The sequence below is a fragment of the Stegodyphus dumicola genome, chromosome 6 (assembly GCF_044657685.1).
Source record: "Stegodyphus dumicola isolate Sdum_Otavi_A_Nest chromosome 6, ASM4465768v1".
Lineage (NCBI taxonomy): Eukaryota > Metazoa > Arthropoda > Arachnida > Araneae > Eresidae > Stegodyphus > Stegodyphus dumicola.
The window spans coordinates 85,724,164-85,749,351 of record NC_140773.1 but is presented as its reverse complement, the minus strand read 5'-3'; the positions used below and the strand labels follow the sequence as shown (position 1 = coordinate 85,749,351).

The window sequence follows — 25,188 nt, the reverse complement described above, 5'->3', positions numbered from 1 at the left end:
TCCTTGATAGTTTGAAGATGGTTTAGTACTTTCTTGCTTTTGTTTTACATGGTCTTTTTCCTTACAAGGCTGCCTTTTTTCCTCTGAAGGTGGAATTTTATTCCACTTGATCACTTCTACTTTTTATCAGTTAAAGCTTTTAATTGAGGTTCTGCTAATTCAGAAGCTTTACAAATTTTTATATATTTCTGTAATGTTAACTGATCTTCCCTCAATAATATATCTTTGAGATTTTTATTTAAAATTCAATTTACTATTCTATCTCTAATTAAACTGTCTTTTAATTCTGCAAATCCAAAGTTACTTCTTCATTTCTTTAACTCTGCTAAAAAATCCTCAAACGATTCACCTACATGCTGTGTTCGAGAGAAAAATATGTGTCTATCAACACTTTCGTATGCTTTCGGTATGCAATAATTTTCGAAAGCTACAAATTACTTTGTCAACATCCTTTTTATCTTCTTCACTTAAGAGTGTTAAACTTTTCAAGTGCTTCTTCACCAATAATATATAATGAAATTGCTACTTTAATTTCAAAATAGATCTCTGTGTGTTTGTGTGTAGGTGATTTAGTAATACCACAAAACGCTAACAGGTAAAACTGGAAATTTTGTTTCCGCTTCTTTCAATTTTCGCTTAAATTACCATCGAAATTTGTGGCTTTAATCCATCTATATTTAATTCGAGACTTTAAATAGCTTATATGTACGTACTTCTACACTCTTAAAAAATAAACAATGCATTTATCAGGAATGAAAATTTCAATTTCACTGTTGGGAATTTCCCATCATGTTTCAAAGTTTAGAATATCTTTACGGTTTTTCACAAGTGACGCTGCATGGTTTGCTGATTTTTCAACATTTAATATGTTAAAAAGTAAGAGAGATTTAGTATTTAATGTTTTTGTTTGTCAATTGTATATGTACTATAATAAACACTCTTTGCGTATAAATACAGAAAACGAAACAAAAACTTACTTTAAAGTTATGTTTGTCTAAAAAAAACTTTAGATCGGCGGAAAGTAAATATTTTTACAAATGAGATTTGAAACTTGTTCTATTACTTATATCAGGGCTGAAAATAAGATGAATCTGGTGTATTTTTTTGAAAGACCTCCTCTTATTTTTTGATGAAATACATGGACAATAGTTTTGATGAAATGCTATGTCATAAGTAGTATTAACTTTAATTATTCTCAGAAATTTGGTATCATCAAATAGCAAGGTCTACCATTTTAAGTACTAAACAAATATTACATTTAAACAGGTGTAAGAAAAAATAAGGATGAGGTTAAAAGTTTTTTTTTTTTTTTTCTTTTGAAATTCTAAGGTGCAGGCTTATACTCATGTAAGTGAATAAATAGCGGAAGTGAAGTGAAGTTATGCACACGCGTAAGAGCTCTACAGTTGTCTGCTGTTCGGCCATATTTATAACTGTTATTATATTACCGTAAACAAAAATTAGGTACGCTAAGTGTAAGTGATCTGCGAATGCGTATAAGTTCCACATTTCTATCTGATATCATTTGCTTCATAACTGAAAATGCTAACCAAGATAGAACCAATTATTTTGAAAATTCTAAAGGAATGTTTTTTGTGCAATGAAGTGTTTGATTTTACGCGCTCTGAAGTTTTTTTGTTGTAGTGCAGATTTTTAAAGCAACACTTGAGATAGTACAGATTTTTCCTGTGGAAAAAAATGGGATTAAATAGGCCGTAAGTAATAGCGAGTTAGATATTTACCTATAAATTCTTTCATCGTTTTTGTTTCAGTTTGCTTTTATTTGTGTCATTGATTTAAGTTTAAATGCTAGTGACTTAGGCTTAGAATCTCGTATCTTGTACAAAATGCAGTGTCGTTGAATGAAACAGGAAGCTATATGTCATTTAAAGCCAAAGAAATTATGTGAAACATTTCACACATAAAGTTCATAGTTTGTTAAACGATATATTGCGATTAATTCTAGTTACTTCAGCTTATAACTTGCGCTGGTTTTTTAAGTATATTGTATGTACTTAGTTTACTATTTGGTAGTATTTTGAAATTGAACAAAGCTCATTAAATTCTCTGGTTCTATAAGAATTTTAATTTGTTAGTTAACTTTATAGTATAAGGTATTTTTGAGTAATCCATGACGTATTTACATGGTGCATGAATAATATCGGTATATTTGACTATATTTTGTGTTTTCTTAACATCAATAATTAAGTTTTAATAAACCAGGGCTAATTTCTTTAGATAATATTACTTTCTGCTTATAAAACATTTATATAGAACATTTACACTACAAATGTCACAAACTCATAATACTTAAAAAAAATTACTGAGGATAATTCTTGGATGCATTTCTAGATGGTTTTAGTGTCTGTGTGATTGTATAAGAACACCTAGTATTAGTGTTATTTTAGAAACAGATTAAATTATCTTTCATTTTTATGGAAAGGGAAAAGAATACACATTAACCTCAAAATAAAAAGAAGTCTGTAAGTACTGAATGAGGTTTCAACTCTCTTTATGAAGTATAGGAGAATCTATTTGATTTAAAGCTTAGGAATATAATTTTTATAGTTATCTTCCTTAGCTCTTAATTATTTAAATTTTTTTAAAAGATTTTTTATTTTATGTGTTGTGCAAGAAAACCCTTCTGACATTTAAATTTTTGATACTTTTCTGTTATTGGGAGCCAATTCAGAAATGCATATACGCATGTATACAGACATACATAAGTACATATGTGCTCATACACATACACACATTTCTGGGTACGTACACACACAGATATACATACACACTTATATGCACACATGAACACATACATTCATGCACACATGCATATATGAATGCATTTCTGACTCCAGACCCGATAACAGAAGACTACCCATTTCTGAATCCATTCCCAATAGCAGTAAAATACCAAAATTATCCACTGTATGAATGTATTTTAAATAAAAGTCTAGCATTCTGTTTGCATTCAGTAATACATTCTGCGGTTGGATCCTAGCAGAGCCCACACCCTTGGTGCATCCGCTTATATAGCGCGTATCGATGTGTGCATGGACAGTCAAGGGACTGTGCAGTGGCAAGTTTGTGCAATTCTGGGATTTTTTTAAAGTGAAAATAGGTCGATGTGTACATGGATACAGAGTTTGTGCAATTTTTTTACTTGTTATTTTCAAGTTGGCTATTTTGAGAAACACATGAAGCAGTGGGTTATTCTGCACTTTCCCAGTTTGTCATCAAGGGTGTGAAATCTCCTAGGATTTTACCCATTCTGCTGTGTTGTAAGGTAGGGAAAAAAAGAATATATCAATATACAGGCAGCCCTCAACTTTCGCACGAAATTGGTTCCTTAAAGTATGTCCAGATGTTGAATTGTTCGAAAGTAGAGTGATGTAAAAAAAAATGTGCACCAAACACTATGTTTTAAAATATTTATTTATCAGTATGTTTACATAATAAAGTTAATAAGATGGGTTTTTCGAATATTTTCTTCAAAATCTGGATTCCCACCAGCGGCCGAGCAGTAAAATCGCTGAACACTGGTAGTTCGATCTGAGGTTCGAATCCCGCAAACGGGCTGGCTGCATGGCTGTTTTCGTGGTTTCCCCATGTGTAACGTGTATACGAGCCAGTTTCCCTTTGAAAATCCTCATAGGCAGATAGCCCTTGAGGCTTTGCCATAATCACATTCACACACACACTCACATGCTTCAAAAGCTGGTCAAGAGTTAGTTGAATACTACCTTTCTTTTTCTTTTCTTGATAAAGATTTCTATAATGTTCCGTGTCTTTCTTAGTTGCCATTATGTACTTGAGATATAAGTTTTTCATTGGGATTGCATTCTTCCATGACAGTCAAAAATTTGTAAAGATGCATGAACCCTTCATTCATATTTTTAATTGTCAATGTGTGGATGTTTTTATAAATTTCTTCTTCCTTCTCACTTTCAGTGTAGCTCAATTAAGTATTCATTTGACAGAGGTACTGACTAAGATTCATTCAACCCATTAACATATTCACTGTTGATGTTTCAGTTTAGTTCATTCATTTTATTAATTATTTCATCTATCATAACTTCTTGCATGTCTTCAGAATTTATGAAACCATTCGTAATTTGTGGGCATAATTTTTCCATGGAAACTTTCATTGTCGACTTTCTTATTTCAGCCCATGAGTTGCCAATATTGTTTATTGCATTCCATATACAGTACAAAGTCCGAAATCCGGACTTGTCGGGTTTTTGGCGATTCTGGATTTGGGATTTTTCTGGATATTAGATTATCAGTTTAAATCTGGTAAGATAGCATGTAGAAATTATAAAATTAAAAATACAAAATAATGAAGTATTTATGATGTAAAGGGTATCAAAATTTACAAAAAAAAAAAAAGCTTAATATTTATTTGTTTACCTTATTAAACATTTCTTTCAATGAGAGTTGTTTAACTTGCTTCTCATTTGTGCTAATACTTTCTCTTTAATGCTGTAGACAGACATAATCTCTTGTTCAGTTACAATGTTGAAGTCCTGTAACTGCTATTTCGAGAATTCTGGCTAACTTGTCAAATGAAATTTTCTAGTTTTTAGTAACTTCTCTGTCACTTTCTTAACTATTGGTAGCAATATTTTCTGGAAATAGAACCATACTACAGATTTTGTCATTCATTAATTGATTGATGATTGAGAAGCATTGTCATCACAATGGAAAACTTCTTTTATATCATCTTCATTTATTAGCACTTCTCCAAATTTCTTTATAAAATCCGTTAATTGGAAGATTTTACCTTTGTTTTGCGATATTCGAAAACCTTTAAAATTAGTGGCTATCGTCAAATTTAGCTATCCTTCAATATACATTTTTTGGCTATGCATCATGAGCTTGGCGACTAATGACAAGTTGTTCCGTTAAATTTAATCTCGCTTCTATCACGCACTGAGACAGTTAAGCCTGAATTGTATTAGTTTAGTTGTTTATTATACTTATGTCTATTTCTTGCAGATGCTCAAGGCTTATCAGAGTTGTGAATAAATAAATTCCCACATATACTTAAGCCTTATTTAGGGCCAGTGCTAGATATCGTACCGTCTGATGTGGTCTCTATGGGTCTTAAATTCTGTAACTCGGCGCAGCCATATGAGCCCTGGTGCTGGTTCTGGGTTATGTGAATAACAAATCACTTATTTTTAATTCAAATAGCCCTAAATGTAATCTTTAGGTTTATGAGTATCATCAACAAAATCTATTTTTAACGCATGGAAAGACAGTTTTGGTAAATTTTTCCTCGTCAACATTTTTAGCACATTTAACTGAAATCTGTAATTATCGCCAAGTGTAATGACAACATAAAAGGTTACCATACTCTTTAATTATTCAGTTACTAACATTAAAAATAAAATAAAAAAAAAAATTAGGCATTGCTACATGAGTCATTACTCAAGTTGTCATGTTTTGATAAACATGGGATGATGAAAGGAAACTATAATAAAAATAAAGATCCACCAGGTTGGCGTCATATCAACGATGTATCTATGTGGAATGTTTCGGTTTGAGATAGGTGCCAAGCAGATGCGCAGCAAAGGAGCCAAATTACTCGTCGTAAAAATTTTTGCTAAAATGATTGCTTATTCAATAAGAAGGTATTTAATTTAGTGTTGAAATGAAATTAAGAATCGGGACTCTCCAGATGTTTTATTATGCGCGGAGGGGCATCTTATGCGCATGTGTAGAGCCTACCAGAGAAACGTTGTTGGTGGTTTTGAGGTCCGGATTTTAGATCATTCTGGATAATGGATGTCTGGATTTTGTTCTGTGTACTGTATAATAGTTCTAACAATCTTTTAATGTAAGCACATCTTTCCAGCCAGTTGCCTTGATGGCCTGATTCATTATTGTCCTCATATAATGTTGTTTAAACATAACTACAGTCAAAAGTCGTTAATTCGGACTCGGGAGTTCGGCGATTCCGGATTATCAATTTTTCCGAATTATAGATCATCAGTTTAAATCTGGTAAGATGGCATGCAGAAATTATAAAATTAAAAATATGAAACCTTAATTTATGAAATAAAGAATAATTATGATCTAAAGGGTATCAAAATTTACAAAAAAAAAAAAGCTTAATATTTATTTGTTTATTTTATTAAACATTTCTTTCAATGTAAGTTGTTTAAGTTGCTTTGTTTTATGTGATAATACTTTCTCTTTAATTCTATAAACAGACATAATTTTTTGTTCAGTCACAAAGTCCTATAATTGCTGTGTCGAGATAATTTGGTATTGACTAATTTGTCAATCGAAATTTTTTCATTTTCAATAACCTCTGTGTCACTTTCTTCACTATCAGAAGCCAATTATAATGAAGGGGAATTTGATTTAAATCATATCAAAGACGGAGTACATCGAGATGAAATACTACATTTAGTAAGGAATTATAAGCCAAACAAAATAAAAACATCTGCCCTGAAGATAAGGATAGTGCTGATAGATCAACTTCCAATTCATTACCAAATTCCTACAAACATAAAATTCACAAAATAACTGTCATTTAATTAAAATATCACTAAATCATATACACGTCGACTTATTTTTACTTAAAAAAACATCCCAGAATTGCACAAAAATGGCATTGCGCGCACTCTTCACTAAATCCATGTACACTGCTTTTTTCTCATAAATTAGAAAAATTTCACGAAAATGCATGAAAATTTTGTGAATCTTTAAATCCGGTAAAAAGAACATATATGAAATTACATGATTGCAAAAAGTATATACCCTTTCCTAAGATGAACATTTCCACGTATAAAATAAATAAAATATCCAAAAACTTTTACCTCTAAATTATCTATTATATTAAAACGTCACCAACGAATTCATGCCGCAAACATTACAAATGGTTACAAATACTTAGTATCAAATATTTAAATTATTTCCATACACGTTTACTTCAACTGAAACGTATACCAAATTCCTACAAACATAAAATTCACAAAATAACTGTCATTTAATTAAAATATCACTAAATCATATACACGTCGACTTCTTTTTACTTAAAAAAACATCCCAGAATTGCACAAAAATGGCATTGCGCACACTCTTCACTATATCCATGTACACTGCTTTTTTCTGATAAATTAGAAAAATTTCACGAAAATACATGAAAATACTCAACATATTCTACTCAAACGTATTCCAAAATACTACAAACATATAACTCACAAAATCACGATCATTAAATTAAAATATAATTAAATTAAAAAACACTACTTAAAATATAAATAAGCACATACATTAAATTAATAAAAATTAGATTACAATCCTAATTACTTTAAACTAAATCATTGCTAATAACAATTTTCCAATAATATCATATTAATTTATTTACTCCTTACTTTTAGAACAATGCATAAAAATAATATCCTCAAATGATTAAAAATACTAACTTACCTAATCTTCAGAATCTTCATTACGTGGCACGCACACTTCCACTATTTCACTCAACACACAATGAAGCTTAATACAAAATAATATAGTACTACAGTTTTCCAAATTCCCCCCCCTTTCCGAATAAAGAACTGTAATTCGTCCATTAATGTCACATGACATATCTCATGTTCTCTCATTTCCCTCACACAAAATAATGCATAATCGGAACTGAGAACTTCTCACATTATTACCAAAGTCCTAGGTAGTAACCTTTATCGCCTCCAAAATGTCGTCGCCAAACTACCAGTTACCATATTCCAAAGATCAGCCAATATCTCATTTTAAATTTGTTGAATCAGTCATTACTTGCTTGAAAGCACTGTGATTGAATCTTCATTCCAAAATCTAGTCTTCCTATCTTCATGCGAACTAAAAGAGCTTGAACATTTGAAAAATTGAGGGGGACATTATTTTGATGCTAATTGTAAATCCATGATGACTAGGATCTTTCCATCACCATCACTATGTGTCTTTCAGAAATAGTTTTTGAAAATGTGTTTCCACAATCTAGAATGTATCCCTTAATTTTACTCTTTATTTTTTAAAACTGAAATATCGTAGATCTGTGTACAACGTACATACGTCTGGTTGAAGCAAAAGATTTACGCTTTTTAGAACATTTAGTTATTTCCATCTGTGTCTTATTCAAGTTTATGAGTCCTTAATGTCTTTTTGTTTGTATTAATGCTGCAGTTTCTCACTCATGATTATCAATTTATAAGGATGAAATATATAAAATAATAAAATGTCAAAACATAGAACATATTGATGCATACCCTAATGGCAAGACTTAAACTGTTTTGACCTCTTGCTCAGAACAACACATTAGTGATTACACTTCTGAGAAGTTGCTATTGTAGGAAGTAATGTGTGTGTGTATACCCCTAATGGCAAAAGTCGAAGACTGCCTGCATTCTAAATTATTCGCATTGTTATAAAAACAAGTTAGAAAACTTTATATTTAAAAGACTAAAATCCAAGATGTTGTTATAATTGTACATGCTTCTAAAATTTTTAGACAAAGTTTGATTTGTGACATGTTTTGTCATATTTAAGAAAAAAAGAAGCATTTTGAATAATTATGAATTGTTACCACAGAGTAATAGCATTTAAAATACACATTCACGTTACCTAAGCTTTCCATTTTTTTTTCTTTCAAAAGGAATGTTATTGTATATTATTGCCATTTGCTCATTGTCACGTAAGCACATTAATCATCCACTTGATTTGGCAAATTGCCAGTTATATTTTTATCTTCAAAATTGTAGCTGATATTGTTTATCAACGGTGTTATAACGTGAACCCTTTAAAAATAATATTTACTTCTAGCATATTAAATTGTGCAAATAGTAAACATTTTTAAGATATATACCATTAGCATAATAGGATCAGTGTTTGCCCATTAAAACCAGAAGAAAAGCCTGTTTGCATTTTTCATAAACAAAGTCATGTCTGCAGTTACTGCGACTGTGAAGTCTATAAGAAAAAATTCGAGAAGAAACCAACACAGCAAAAGCAAAAGCCGAAAGAATTTGAAAAGAAGGATGAGTATTTCCTACAGCTTACTGAAGCTCCCAGAAAAGAATCAAGCAGCTCAAATAAACCACTTTTTAGTGATAAAATGAAAAAGAAAATTACAAAGATCCCAGAAGAAGCAAGCATACTTAGCAAGTGATATCTTGGCTACAAGACCCCAAAATACAGAACTTTATAGGAAACATCATCAAGCAGATCGAAAAAATCAGAGTAGCGAAAAAATTAGCAGCCAGGTTCTGAACAGCTATGTTTATAATGAAGGTTGCAGAAGAAAAAGATTTAAATGATAAAACCATTTATGAAGAGTAATTAAGGACTTTAATTCATTTTCATAAATTTCTTCTCCTACGTACGGGTTCATCATTTTCAAGCAGCAGCGGCTGGGGTCAGTTTTTGGAAGGGTGACCTCCCACGTGACTGCCTTTGGCCAACCACCACAGACTATCTACAGAGAGGATTTCAGCTACTACAGAGAGGACTTTTCCCTTGCTTGACCTCATGGTTCTGCCACTAGGACCTTTTTTGCCTGCAGGCGGGGTGCTAAGTAAAGCATCCATTAATTAACTAAACAAATGTTAATGGCCTTAGGCACTTAATGAATATAATGGTTAAAACTCTTAGTAGTTGTTACCATAAGTGAAGTCTTGATCCTTGATAATAAGTATAAAGATGTCTTTTGGGTACCTGTGGTAAAGATTTTAATTTGCCATTTAAATAATATCTTTAAACAAAAGAATGTTTTGCTAAAAAGAAAATTCAGTAAATGGTGTATGTATAAAAAATTAATAATTTTTAGTGGAAAAGGTTTTTTTAATAATTGTAAGGTTTCATTTAAATTATTGCAATTTATATCTCATACCTTTGTGTGTAATATAAAATCTGAAAGTTCAGATTTTATATTACACCCAAAGGGAATATTTTTTAACATTTTGTGTTACCTTTATTTATTAAATATCACTGTCTTTGCACTTAAACTATAAAATTAATTCAACAGCAGAATCACAAAATAAATTAAAAAGAGCATATCTTTAAAATTTTTTATACTCAGTCAGTAGAGAGAAAAATGTTTCTTTCTTTTTTTTTTCATGAATAGCTCACTTTGAAATCATTCGTTGAGTTTGTTAATAAAAAATTTGTTTAAGTTTTACAAAACATGAAATAGATAATAAAACAAATTCGGGCTTCCAGATGACCATATTCGAATAGAGGATTACATTATTCAAAATTTGATCTCTCTAGGTACCGTTGTTCTTTCATGATGCGAGAAACATGCATACATACATGCAGATTCTTAATTATTAAATATCTTTAAATATAATGCAGGGATCTAACATTTGGTGGCAACAATTTTAGAAGTGAAGTACCGTTTATAGTAAACCAACACAAAATGCCGAAACGAAATTAGTAGCCTTTCTGGGCAAATTGCTCCTTTGGGCTAAAAATACATATTTGGAAAATCTGCCATTTGGGATGCCATCATGCACCTCTCTGAAAAAATTCAGTATTATTGATGATTATGACTACGGTGAGCTTGTGACTGTGATAATTAAACCGTGCGGGATTGGAAAAGAGTTGCCTGGCTGGAAGAATCATAATTTCTTTTATATATTATCGATGACTTTGTCAGTGTATTCCTCTAAGCATAAGCAAAAGGTTGATTGAAGCATGCATCTTGGGGCTTAAACTGGTTAGTGGTTAAGATATTATGTTTTGGGGGATGTTTTCATAAGCTCTGGAAGTGATTTTTTTTAAGAATACACCATGACAGCTGTGCATTCAGTGAACATTATTGCTGACCATTTATACCTAAGATTTTTGTCTTCTCGACTGGGTATAGACTCTTCCAGCAGGACAGTGCTGCTTGTCACAGTGTCACAGGGCTAGAATTGTGTTACAGTAGTCTGAGGACATGCTGATAAATTCCATTTGATATTCTTGTCACTTAACATGTAGGATATTAATTTCATTGAGCTTATCTGGAATGTCATGGAAGCACCAGCTCAGAGCTCACCAACTATCTGCTCATAATCTACAGGAATTGTGTGACATGTGCTACCAGATCTGGTAGTCTTTCTTTGGACATTTAACAAAGACTTAGAGTCTATGCTACAGTGGATTATAATTGTTATGTGTGCCAAAGATGGAAAATTATTAAGAGGGTGATCATAATGTTTTGGCTGATAGGTATATGTGTGTATATACACACACACTTACACATACAGATATTTTTTTAATATATATGTAATATATGTCATGATTTAATTTGTTGTAGATGACAACTTGATTAAGGAATGCACTAATTCACTTTTTAATCATGGGCAAGAAAACTGCTGCCTAGATTACTGGATATTTTCGTGTAGGGGATGACGGGATTGAATTTTGGAAGAAGCACAACCAACTTGATAGTTAAACCTCATTTATTTTGTCTGATGAATTTCTTAGTGCATGTCTTCCTAATTGGTAGAACATGAAAGGTGCTAAACATATTCTACAATTTACATTTTGCATAAAGAAGAATAGCTAGCAGAGGTTAAGCGACACATTGCTAGCAGAAAGGCAAAGAGCTGAAAGAGCATGTATAGTTATTTTGAATAGTATTTATAAGCTCAGAAAGTCTTTGTTTTAATCCTGAGCAGTGACTGGGCAAAAGATTTTGCATTGCAGTTACTGCAGGGAAAGTGTGATGTGACATGGTGTGGTATTGAACTTTGAAGAGGGGATGCATGTGATTAAATTTAAGAATTTAAAGGGTTGTTCCAAATAAGTTTAATTTGGTAATAAATTTTTCACTATTTACCTATTATCACAACCACCTTAGTAGAAGTTGCCAAACTCTGGCAGCCATATGCATCACAGTTCTTTAGGTAACCATATCCACTGTATCGCCAAACTCCACCTAAGTAGTTGCGCTAATGAATAAGTACATATTTTTCATATTTTTATATCTCAATACAAAATCCGATGTCCATTATTGGCAATGATCTAATACCTCAAAAGTCATTTCCTCCCCTTACAAATAGAGATAAGAAAAACTGATCAGAGCTGTTCATGCTGAAATGAATCAGTTCTTCTTACCACTCACTAACAGTAATCTTGATCCAAAAAATGCTGGAACAAGGATTGAATCAAAAGTGGTTACTAGGGTGAAGAGTAGAAAGAATAGAATGAGCCATGGGATTGGCACTGGCTAGTAGAGTTGTAGCCAAAAAGCAAGCAAACCATGACATTTGAAGTGTAAACTCAATCAAGCACCAACTCCCTGAACTGATTTCTTTCAGCTGCAGTTTTGAGATTCCCTAAAACCTCCTTTCTACACACAATTAAATTCTAGAATAAAATGTGTTCAAAATGTTGGAAAATGATAAAAATTAAACTTCATTTCTTCTAAACATTCTTTTCTTCCATAAAATGGGTATTGAACTTTCCTAGCACATTCACTTCCTCCCTCTTTTTTTTAACAAATCAGGCATTTGCTGTGTTCATGAATTTGCTGTCTCACTTCATGAATGAATAGCAGGTCTGAGTAAATTCTCTCTCTAAAGTGAACCAATTCTTCGAATCAGTTCTGGAGCAGATCGTCTGCCTCTGCGTATCAAGTTTAGGAATGGAAAATATAATGCTGAACAAAGAGCAGATATGTTGCAGTTGGAGTTATTCACCTAACTGAGATTCCTCTTGTAATTTCAAATACCTGCAGGTTAGACAGTTGCACCATGACCAGTATTTGATATTGACCACAATCACACCTTCGACTCTTGAATGATTGTAGGGTGGCTAGCATTTTTCCATCTGTTCTAAAGAGTTAAAATCCTAAAGAACATTTTTTTTGGAATGGGGTGTTATTGATACTAGTTCTTTTTTGTTGAAATAATAACTATGGAAAAGAAGAAAGAATAAGATTCCGAGGAACTTAAGTTTAGTTTACTTGAGAAATTGCACTCTTCCTTATTTTTCTAATTTGATCCAGCATATTATTTTTTGCAAACTCTGAGATCCGGACATGCAATATCTGGAATGATCCAAAATCTGGACCTCAAAGGCCACTACCAACTTTTTTATTATTTTATTATATTTCTTTAAGTGTTCTGTACGCATGCGCATTTGATTTCCCCCCACGCATAATAAAACATGTGGAGAGTCCTAATTCTTAACTTCACTTCAGCGCTAAATTAAATACCTCTTTATTGAAGAAACAATAATTTTAGCAAAAATTTGTATGATCAATAATCTGGCTTTGTAGTTGCCGGTCATACATCGAAACATTATACGGATACATCGTTGATTTCACACCCCCTACTAATATTTTATACCCCTGATGCCAACCTGTTGAATCATTATTTATTATATTTTGCTTTCGTCACCACATGTTTATCAACATGTGACAACTTGAGTAATGACTCATGGAGTGATACCTAAACAAAATTTTTTTTTATACTAGTAATTGAGAAACAGCATAGAAACCTTTTATGTTGACCTTTTATGTCGCTTGGCGATGATTACAGATTTAAGTTAAATGCACTAAGAAATGTTGACGGGAAAAATTTAACAAAAATTTCTTTCCATGTGCTAAAAGTAGATTTAGTTAATGATGCTCATAGGCCAAAAGATTACATTTAGTGCTATTTGAATTAAGAATAACTGATTTGTTATTCACATAAACAAAGAACCAGCGCCAGAGTTCATATGCCAGCACCGGGCAGCAGAATTTAATGAAGACAAAGGGACGTGCTTTGTAGCATTGGGAATTTAGGAACTACAGAGACTGCATCAGGCACTGGCCCTCAATAAGCCTTAAGTATATGTAGGACTTTATTTATTCACGACTAATATAAGCGTTATGCATGTACAAGAAATAGGCATAAGTATAATAAATAACTAAACTAATACAATTCAGGCTTAACTGTCTCTGTGCACGATAGAAGCAAGAGGAATTTAGCGGAACAACTTCTCTTTAGTCATCAATCTCATAATACGTAGCCAAATATGTATAGTGAACGATAGCTAATTTTTATGATGATCTGAAGGTTTTCGAATATCGCAAACCAAAGGTGAAATTTTCCAATTACAGTCAAAAGTCGTTAATTCGGACACCCATAATTCGGAATGATCTATAATCCGGACATCAAAACTAAAAACTTTCTGCGCATGCGCCACGTTGACACATGCGCAGAGGCGTTCACGTGTGCGCGTAAGACCTTTTACAACTGCGCATATGAGTGTGCGCAAGTGCAGAATACGTTTTCGCGTGCGCGTTTTATGTATAATGGACGTATAAGCTAAAATTATCTAATTATCTATTTCAGTTAATGTTGATAATTGCGTTGTTCCTTAATTTTCAAATTGCATCCGGCTTATTATTTTTTGCAGACTGTAAGAGCAATTTTATAAAAGTAAGCTTAAACTTTCGATTATATCAAATAGAATTTCCGATATATATTTGTTAATATGTAAAGGATCTAAAGTGAAAGTATGTTTTGAAATCCGAAATCTGTTTATCAATTTCACGCTGCTCGGTGGCGGGCGCCTAATGAATTGGAAGTTGATTTGTCAGCACTATCTTCAGCGCAGATGTTTTTATTTTATTTGGCTTATAATTCCTAACCAAATGTAGTATTTCATCTCGATATGCTCCGTCTTTGATATGATTTAAAACAAGTTCCTCGTAGCTTCCGATAGGGAAGAAAAGTGACAGAGGTTATTAAAACAAAAAACAAGAAATTATGTCTGTTTAATAGAATTAAAGAGAAAGTATTATCACATGAAACGAAGCAAAACTTAAACAACTTACATTGAAAGAAATGTTTTAATAAAGTAAACAAATAAATATTAAGCTTTTTCTTTTTGCAAATTTTGATACCCTTTAGATCATAATTGTTCTTTATTTCATATTTTTAATTTTAGAATTTCTGCATGCCATCTTACGAGATTTAAACTGATGATCTATAATCCGGAAAAATCGATAATCCGGAATCGCCAAAGTCCCGACGAGTCCGGATTAACGACTTTTGACTGTAGCGGATTTTGTAAAGAAACGTGGAGAAGCGGTAATAAATGAAGAGGATATAAAAGAAGTTTTCACTGTGATGACAATGCTCCTCAATCATCAATCAATTATCGAATGGCGAAATCTGTGGTATGATTCTAGATCCAGAAAAATACCATTACAGATACAGAGACGAAAAAATTTCGATTGACAAGGCAGTCGACATTCTAGACACAACAGTTATGGGACTTCAACAATGGAACTTTGTAACTGAATAAGAAATTTTGCCTGTCTCTGGCAGGGGTTTTCAACTGGTGATATGCAAAGAAGCAAAGTACTTTTAACTATTAAATTCAAAAATTAAAACCCCAGCATCTTGACTGAGTTTTTTCTCTAACACTCGTAAATTTACGCGATCTGAGCTTTGTTCAAGAGCGGTGGTGGTACTGAAAGTTTTCAATTTTCGTTTAGATGGTATGCATTAGTCAAAAAGTTGAGAACCGTTGGTCTATAGAAATAAAGAGAAAGTGTTAATACCAAAAAAAAAAAAAAGCGAAGCAACTTAAATAACTTGAAAGAAATCTTTAATAAAGTTAAAAAATAAAGATTAAGCTTTTTTGGTAAATTTTGATATCCTTTAGATCATAACTGCTTCATTGTTTCATACATCATGATTTCATATTTTAAAATTTATTATTTCTACATGCCATCTTACTAGATTTAAACTGATGATCTAATATCTGGAAAAATCAAAAATCCAGAAGTCCCACGAGTCCGGATTTTGGACTTTGTACTGTACAGTCAAAAGTCGTTAATTCGGACACCCATAATCCGGACCTCAAAGCTAAAATCTTTCTGTGCATGCGCCGCGTTGACGCATGCTGATAGGCGTTTTACGCGTGTGCGTAAAACATTTACGACTGTGCATATGCGTCTGCGCAAGCGCAGAATACGTTTTCGCGTGCGCGTTTAATGTATAACCAACGGTATAGGCTAAAATGATCTAATTATCTATTTCAGTTGATGATTGCGTTGTTCCTTAATGTTCAAATTGGATCCGTCTTATTATTTTTTGCAGACTGTAAGAACAATTTTATAAAAGTAAGCTTGAACTTTCGATTATGTCAAATAGAATTTCCGATGCTGTAGCTCCCAAAGGATCTAGAAAACGAAAGTATGATTCGATGTCCATCAAACAAAAAACGAATTGCTACAAAAAAATGGATAAAGGTATATCCTTTGTTTATCTAACCGTTCCGAAATCTGTTTATCAATTTCACGCTGCTCTGCTCGGGGGGGGGGGGGCGTGGCGCGCAATGAACTGGAAGTTGATCTGTCACCACTATCGTTATCTTCAGGGCAGATGTTTTTATTTTATTCGGCTTATAATTCCTTACTAAATGTAGTATTTAATCTAGATGTACTCCGTCTTTGATGTGATTTAAATCAAATTCCTCATCATTATAAATATCACGAAAATACAAATCAAATAGTTTTCTGGTTGCAATTTTCTAATTTCGGCTATGCGTAAGGTACGCATGCGCACGTTGAAAGATATGTTTAATAAAGTAAACAAATAAATATTAAGCTTCTTTTTTTTTGTAAATTTTGATACCCTTTAGATCATAATTGCTCATTATTTTATAAATTATGGTTTCATATTTTTAATTTTTTAATTTCTGGATGCAATCTTACCAGATTTAAACTGATGATCTATAATCCGGAAAAATCGATAATCCGGAATCGCCGAAGTCCCGACGAGTCCGGATTAAAGACTTTTGAATGTATTACTATTTCAGTTGTCTTATCAGAATTAATGTTTGAATTTTTTATTATGTCAAAAAAAGTTTCGGATTCTAGAGCTACAGTAGGATCTTCAAAACAAAAACATGCTTTGATGTGAGCCGAGTACAAAAATGCTATTGCTACAAAAGATGATGTAAGCATATTTGTCTCAAAATTATGCAAGGAGTGTGGCATTGGAAGTATGACACATGCGCATAGGCGTTGAGCGCGTAAGACCTTTTACGACTGCGCATATGAGTGTGCGCAAGTGCAGAATACGTTTTCGCGTGCGCGTTTTATGTATAATGGACGTATAAGCTAAAATTATCTAATTATCTATTTCAGTTAATGTTAATGATTGCGATGTTCCTTAATTTTCGAATTGGATCCGGCTTATTATTTTTTGCAGACTGTAAGAGCAATTTTATAAAAGTAAGCTTAAACTTTCGATTATATCAAATAGAATTTCCGATATATATTTGTTAATATGTAAAGGATCTAAAGCAAAAGTATGTTTTGAAATCCGAAATCTGTTTATCAATTTCACGCTGCTCGGCGGGGGGAACGCCGCGGCGAGCGCATAATGAATTGGAAGTTGATCTGTCAGCACTATCCTTATCTTCAGGGCAGATGTTTTTATTTTATTTGGCTTATAATTCCTTACTAAATGTAGTATTTCATCTCGATGTACTCCGTCTTTGATATGATTTAAATCAAATTTCTTGTCATTATAATTCGCTTTCGATAGCGAAGAAAGTGACAGAGGTTATTGAAAACGAAAAAATTTCGATTGACAAATTAGTCAGTATTTTTGACACAGCAATTAAAGGACTTGAACAGCGGAACTTTGTAACTGAACAAAAAATTATGTCTTTATAGAATTAAAGAGAATGTATTATCACATAAAAAACGAAGCAACTTAAACAACTAAAATTGAAAGAAATGTTTAATAAAGTAAACAAATAAATATTAAGCTTTTTTTTTTGTAAATTTTGATACCCTTTAGATCATAATTGTTCTTTATTTTATAAATTACGGTTTCATATTTTTAATTTTATAATTTCTGTATGCCATCTTACCAGATTTAAACTGATAATCTATAATCCGGAAAAATCGATAATCTGGAATCGCCGAAGTCCCGACGAGTGCGGATATAGGAAGTATTATTATATACTAGTATTATTACTATAAAATTATAGGAAAGTATTAACAAAAATGAAAGAGCTTAAACAACTTAACATTAAAATAACTTTTTAACACATTCGCTGCCACTGACGCGCTGGCGCGTCAGCATGGCGCTACCTCCCATGCCGGTGACGCTCTGGGGCGACAATCGAGTATGATAAGTAAACTGCTTTAGTTCGGATTTGGAGGTTGAACGATGAGGTTTTTGTGGCACGTTAGTGAAGCATTATTTTTATATTTATAATGACTTTTGACTGTATACAACTGTTTGTATCAAAATTCATTTAGAGGTGTAGTAAAAGATAACATTTTCCTCTTATTCTTTCCTGTAACTTGTATATCTGTAATTCAGTAATACATATTGGAGTGCTGCACATGCTGAAATACAGACATAAAGTAGCGTTTTTAAAATCTGTGCTAAATTTTCTGTGACAAGAGTGACAAGACCATTCAAGAATTTTTTAAGCATTATAACATAAAATCTGCTCTGTGGGGTATTGCAGGTGTATAGAAGAATGTGTCTGCAGATATTTGGAAAAAAGTGCTTGCTGTAATTTATGACCACCTACCATATTTCATGATCATGATGATGATAACCATGAATTTGAAGGCTTTCAGATATCGGAAGCAAAATTCAAAATTTTCCATTTAATGGAATTTGTGACAAAATATGGAGAAGTGATGATAAATGGAAGTGATATAACAGAAGCTTTTGATTGCTGAAATGTATAGTGTGGTTTTAAGTTCAGAAAATATGTTTCTGATAGTGAAGAAAGTGATAAAGAAGTAGTTGAGAATTTTAAAAGATTTCGATTGGTAGTTCGCTGAGCTTGAAGTTATGCCTATCTATAAAATTATAGGAAAGTATTAACAAAAATGAAAGAGCTTAAACAACTTAACATTAAAATAACTTTTTAACACATTCGCTGCCACTGACGCGCTGGCGCGTCAGCATGGCGCTACCTCCCATGCCGGTGACGCTCTGGGGCGACAATCGAGTATGATAAGTAAACTGCTTTAGTTTTAGTTCGGATTTGGAGGTTGAACGATGAGGTTTTTGTGGCACGTTAGTGAAGCATTATTTTTATATTTTCAGTGCGTGGTTTTTAAATTTTGTGTTTAATTTTTTTTTTTTTTTTTTTTTTTTTTTGTGCATTTTTAAAAATGGCGGACAGTACAAGTATTGCAGGACCTTCACAGCCTAAGAAAAGGAAAGTAAGTAAAAAACTGACTGATGCCGAAATATTAGAATTACTAGAAAAGAGTGATCTTTCTGATTATGACAGCGTAGACGATGAAGATTACGGTTGGGATTCTACGTGCGAATCGGAAGGAGATAGTGATGTCACTGTGGATAACTTCCTCTTTATCCAATTAAACGTTTTATTTCTTTTAAACTGTGACTTTATATAATGTGTCAATAATTTCGCAGAAAAATGATGAGACGCGCCAGAGCGTCAGTGGCATACAGATAATAAGTTGAACGTGAGGTGCCACTGACGCTCTAGAGCGTCCGAAATTTTTTTACACTAAACACGAAAATAAAAGGTTTTTCTTTTTTTCTGGCTTTACTATTAAAATATTAGGAACATTTTTAATCATTAAAACACTTATTAAACATTTTCATTACTAATCATTAAACATTTTAAATTCGGCTTCTGAGGATGGATATATAAATTTTGGTGGCAGCGAATGTGTTAATGAAACGAAGAAATATTGAGCTTTTTATTTTCTTTTGTGAATTTTAATTCCCTTAAGACTGTAAATGCTTCCTTATTTGATATTTTTAATGTTATAATTTCTGTGTATTATCTTACTAGATTTAAAGTCTCAACCTTAAAACCGGAACTGCCAAAGTCTGAGCAATTTTGGATTTTGGGCATTTTACTGTATATAGTTGATAATAATTTGATAGAAATGATCTATAATAGCGGAATTCAAAAATGACAAATTCTTAGCTCTCTTTCCTTTTTAACTTTGTGTGTATTTCTGCCATATTTTTACATTTGTGAATACAAATTATGAACGTCTTTTAAAAACAAAAGTTTTATTTGTCTTTATCAAATTTTTCTATGAATTAACTGTTCTTTAATGAAAACTATAGAATAGAGATTATCAATCAGTGGAAATTTCATAGTTTCAGGGGGATGAGGTCAGTCTTTTATTTACCTGTTAAGTATTTAGTTATGAATATAAAAAAACTACTCTTGTGCAGGTTTTGGTAGTTATCAATATTTTCTATAAATTTTGTGTTTAATTTATAAAACATATTTAAAAAATTTAAATAATATATATATTTTTTTTTTCAAGTTTTAGAAAGGAATAGGGGGAATGATACCAGTGGTGAAAGTGGTGCATGTGTAAAGTGACCACATGTCCCAATTTTGGCTGAACAGTCCCGCTTTTTGGAGGACTGCCCTGCATTCTGCCGATTTTTTAAAATGTCCCGCTTTTTAGAAAACATCTGCATTTCTTATTTTAAATGTACTGTAAAAATATTGTTACGAAATGTCAAGACGCCATGAGATGGCTTCCCCGCAAAGCAGTTTTAGGTTGCCATATTTGGCGAGAAATCGCCCATTTGGTGACAAAATTGGCGATATGCAATGGACTGATGGAGAACTTTCTGGAACGAATTCTTACCGGTTTAGCCTAGAATGTTCTCAAACAGAAGCCAAAAGCTATATAAACCCTGCTGGTCCGCAGTCAGTAGTATCGAGAGTAAGTGCCTCGTTGAAAGAACGAGTTAGAGTGCCTCGTCGAGTGCGAGATAGTCAGTATCGAGTTGGTGTCTCGTCTAGCGAGTCAATCGAGTTTACAGCCGGGCAGCGAGTGCCGAGTGGATCGTTGAATTCACAGAAGGAGTCTCTTAGTGTATCGCGGTTAGTGCATCGTCTAGAGAGCGTGTTGAGCTCCGGGAACGACTGAACAGAAGAGTTGGGAGCCGTGCTCTGTGTGTTGTCGAGTGCATTGTGAGTTGTAGTGTGGAGAGTCTAGAGAGTACGTGGAATTCCGAGAACGACCAAGCAGAGTCAGGAGCTGTACTCTGGTGCTTTCCAGTGAAGCTGTCTCAACCGTGATAGCCTGATAATCTGAAGGCTGTGTCGCTGATCGTGTCAGCGTGTTTATAGTAGATCTTCGACGACTGTAAAACGGGACTTTGAAGCTGTCCTGATCAGTATCTGCTAAATAAAGTGTGTTTCGATACTTCATCAAGTGTCGTTGTTATTCACTCCAAATCTACGAACCCGGTACGAGCATGAAGGAAGAAAATAACGTAACAACTGGTGTCAGAAAAGAATAATGTAATAATATAAAACCTATTATTCATTAATTATTATAGTAAATATAAAGAAATAAAAAATACATAAATAAAAAACACATAAAATGCATGCAGAGTAAACTAAATTAGGCGATGTAATGAGTTAGATTTACTCGGTGGTGTTCGATCATTAATGTTATGCCTCGTCAAGGAATATGCATTGTTAATGGAGGAACAGCTAGCATTAGTTGAAGGGCTATTTTCTTTCCACACCATAAACCACAGTCAGAAGTTTCAGATCAATTGATTGTATGTTGCAAATGATCAAAATATTGTACGACAAAAAATTTGCATGTGCAAGGACAAAAACCGAAGCAATTATTTGTAATGATGCTTCCAACCACAAAGATTTAATATTATTTCCCACAATTGTTAGACTTTTTGATCCAGAAACGGGAATTAAAATTAGAATGTTAGATTTTGTTTCATTGCCGGATGAAACTTCACAAATAATTTTTGATTCAATAAGTACTGTTTTAAAAAATAATTTTAATAATAAAATTATTGCCTATTGTGAGGATAACGTAAATTTTGGTAGAAAAGCTAGAAGAGGCATTAATAATGTTTTTACAAAACTTAACGAACATTTGAACCAATAAATTATTGGGGTAGGTTGTGCAGCTCTATACATTACTATTCTATACAGTACTATTCAAACAGCATCTGACTTACTTCCATGGATCTTGAAATATTAATGCAAAAATTTATTAGTATTTTTATATATATACACTGTGCATATTGAAAGTTTGAAGGATTTTTGTGAAAGTGCAGAAATCGAATATGAAAGAATTATTGGTTACAGCAAAACACGATGGCTTTTACCAGCTGTAAAAAATATTTTTAAAATATATGAACCATTAAAATCGTACTTTTTATCACAGGATAAATGTCCAAGAATATTGCAGCTCTTTCTTGAAAATGACGCATCACAAATTTGGCATCAGTTCTTCCACAACCAAGCTACATTATTTCACAATGCTGTGAAAATTATTGAAGAGGACAAAATTTCAATTACGGAAGTATCAAATGAAATCAATAATTTAAAAACAAAATTGCGAGAAAGAATTGCCCTTGGATCAATAAGTAAGATCAGGCGACCGAGGTGGCCATGCAGTTGGAAAGTAGCGGCTAATGACTCTTTCTGTTGTAGCATCTGTTGCACCCATACAGCAACGTGTGGAGGGGCTCCATCTTGCATGAAAATGATTTCCCCCAGGCATTGTTTTTGCTGAAGTGCCGGAATGACAAAGCTGTTCAACATGTGGCGATATTTCTCTCAGGTAACAGAGCAGGTTTCTGGTCCTGTCGGGGTAATGTTCTCATAGAAGAATCGACCTACGATATTAAACCACATCAAACAGTTATTTTTGGTGAATGTAAGGGAATTGCTGTGACTGCATGTGGTGATTTGTCATCCCAAATTCGGCAGTTCTGGGTATTCACAGTTCCATTCAGGTAAAAGTGGGCCCCATCTCCCCATACGATTTTCCACGGCCAAGCATCATTCATCTCAATTCTGGCAAGAAAGGTGAGAGCAAAAGTCAATTGCTTATCATGGTCGGGGTACTCCTGTACACGGCTGATCTTGTATGGATAGAAGTTGATAATCTTTCGTAAGATTTTCTATACCATACTGTAAGGCATATCCATATTCTGAGCTACTCCACGAGCACTAGAGGTGGCAGCAATATTGTCTGGTCCTCTGTTGACAATCGCCGTGGCAACTGCTTCGATTGTATCCTGTGGTTCAGGTTTTCACAACCATTGCTTTTAGCTTATTAACTGACACAGGACTGTTACCTTTACGCATTTTTTTGTGCGTTCTAAAAGCATGAAGAGCGGCTGACGCGTTGCACTGGTTGAGGTAAAAGAATTTGACCAATAACGCATGCTCGACTATAGAAGGAGACATTGCACATAAACTTTCAATCCGATTGATTCGAAACGTAACACATTGCCTTTTAAAACCCAATGGATGTAACGTGAAATTTGAATAAAGAACTTCTTCTGCTCAGTGTACGTGATATTGCAGATCACGAGACTTTATCGGTGTTTATGTAGATTTTACACATTTTTAAAAGTGTTGCCATATTGCACTTGAACTAAATCAGAAAATGTGCATAATAGAAGGTAATTTTGTTCCGTATTAATTTGCATTTGTTAACACTCTATTGTCTATTACACAGTGCCAAATATTCCCCTAGCGGTGACTTTTGGAACTAATTTGTTTTTTCGCGGAATCCTTCGTCCCCCGTCTTGTTTAATCTTCCTGCAAAATGTGGCGTCATTCTCGCAAATAGATCGCGCTACAGAACACTGTGAGCACTGTCAGTTTAATTATGGCCACCCCAGGGTTGCCACGTTACCTGGAAAACCGGAAGAACCGGAAATGTCAGGGAATTCGAAAATTGACCAAACAATTCAGGGAAAAGTCAGGGAATTTAAGTATTTTTGTCGAAATCTGGAAAAGTCAGGGAAGTTCATACAACGATCCCGCCAAAAAAAGCGATTTTTGCGCCGGCGTCGGAAGAGAACTTTTTTGGCGAATTGTGTATCACGTGTCATTCGGGCAGCTGGCATAGAGCCAACTTTCGCAGCTCCAATTTAATTGTCTTTTAGAAAGGCAAAGCAAGTTTCTCATAACTTTTGGTTTCCAGTATTCTCGAGAATCGCATGTGCAGTGCTTGAACTAAAGAAAGTACCTGTTCTTGTATAAAACAAAATGGGTTTAATCCTAGTATACGGTACCATGGAGGTTAGAATCAAAGCATATGTATTGTAAAGAAGGAAAACCTCTCTGCAACAGACGTGGCTCCGTTCCATCATAGAGGAAAACAGCTGCGCATGCGTGATATATCTGTCGCCAAAGGTCGAAACCGGTGTCGAAGTTCGAAGGTCACGTTATCAAGAGTTCATAAAATGAATATCGTTTAAAATTTCTTTAACCACTTGCGCTAAAAAGACGTGCCAGGCACGTCGATAAGCATTTATCGCAAAAATGAAAATAACGTGGTGCACACGTCGCCCAACAACGAGATTGTTTATTTCTCGAGTTACAGCTCTGGATTGCACTCGCAGATGCGGAGCGGCGTAAATGAGACACTTTAAAGCTTGTTATATTGTAGCGCACGGCACCGCAACCGTGAAGTTTATCTTAGCGCAAGTGGTTAAACTAAAGGAAAAGAAAATATTTTTTGGCGCAAGTAAATTAATTCATGGATTAGTTATTTTCAGGGAAAAATAAAACTACGAAAATCCGTTTTTAAAATTATTGCGAAAAATCCAAGAAGAAACGTCCTTTGATAAAACGTTTCTTCTTGGATTTTTCGTAGCTTTCATTTTGTCAAAGAACATTTCTTCTTAACACGTGTTTCTCAATTTTCGGTACACATCGCGGAGAGGGAAATTCTGGCCGCCAGATTGCGTCGCCAAATCCCTTGGCAAATTTTCCCTCCGCATTCTAGCGGCGTAATAGCATTTTACTTGTATGGAACCTTTTCTTCTTTACATAGACGTTCTTTGGTTAGAATAATCTCCATGTATGGTACAATGGGATTTCTCGACATGATGGTGCGCAGTAAACGGGTCATTTTGGTCTTGGCGACAAGTTTCAAAATCGTGCCAACCGCCTTACCGTATATTAGAATTTTACCGCAAAACCTTTTTTAAACCTTTTTTTTTTTTTTTAATAAATACCTTGCCATTTTGCAGTAAAGTAAAAAAATAGTAATCAGTCATCTAGGCTAACCATTATTCGCTAAAATATCGTTGATTATTCTAATTCAATTTTTAAGTAATTATTTTTATGTTATTCATATAATTTAATGTTGCTTCTTCCCTCTAAATTTATTATTAGTAAATAATATTTCCAAATTTCAGGAAATTTTCTCTGGCA

General features: G+C 33.4%; 1 protein-coding gene across 3 annotated transcripts in view; it reads left to right on the top strand.

Annotated features, from left to right (window-relative positions):
• The first annotated feature begins 1,384 nt into the window (after nucleotides 1–1,384).
• LOC118198196 (uncharacterized) overlaps nucleotides 1,385–25,188 on the top strand; it is a 156,030-nt gene continuing 132,226 nt past the window's right edge. For all 3 annotated transcript variants that reach the window (XM_085818631.1, XM_085818630.1, XM_085818629.1), the window contains exon 1: nucleotides 1,385–1,715. The gene's annotated coding sequence lies outside the window, so the exon portion shown is untranslated. The remainder of the gene's footprint in view (nucleotides 1,716–25,188) is intronic.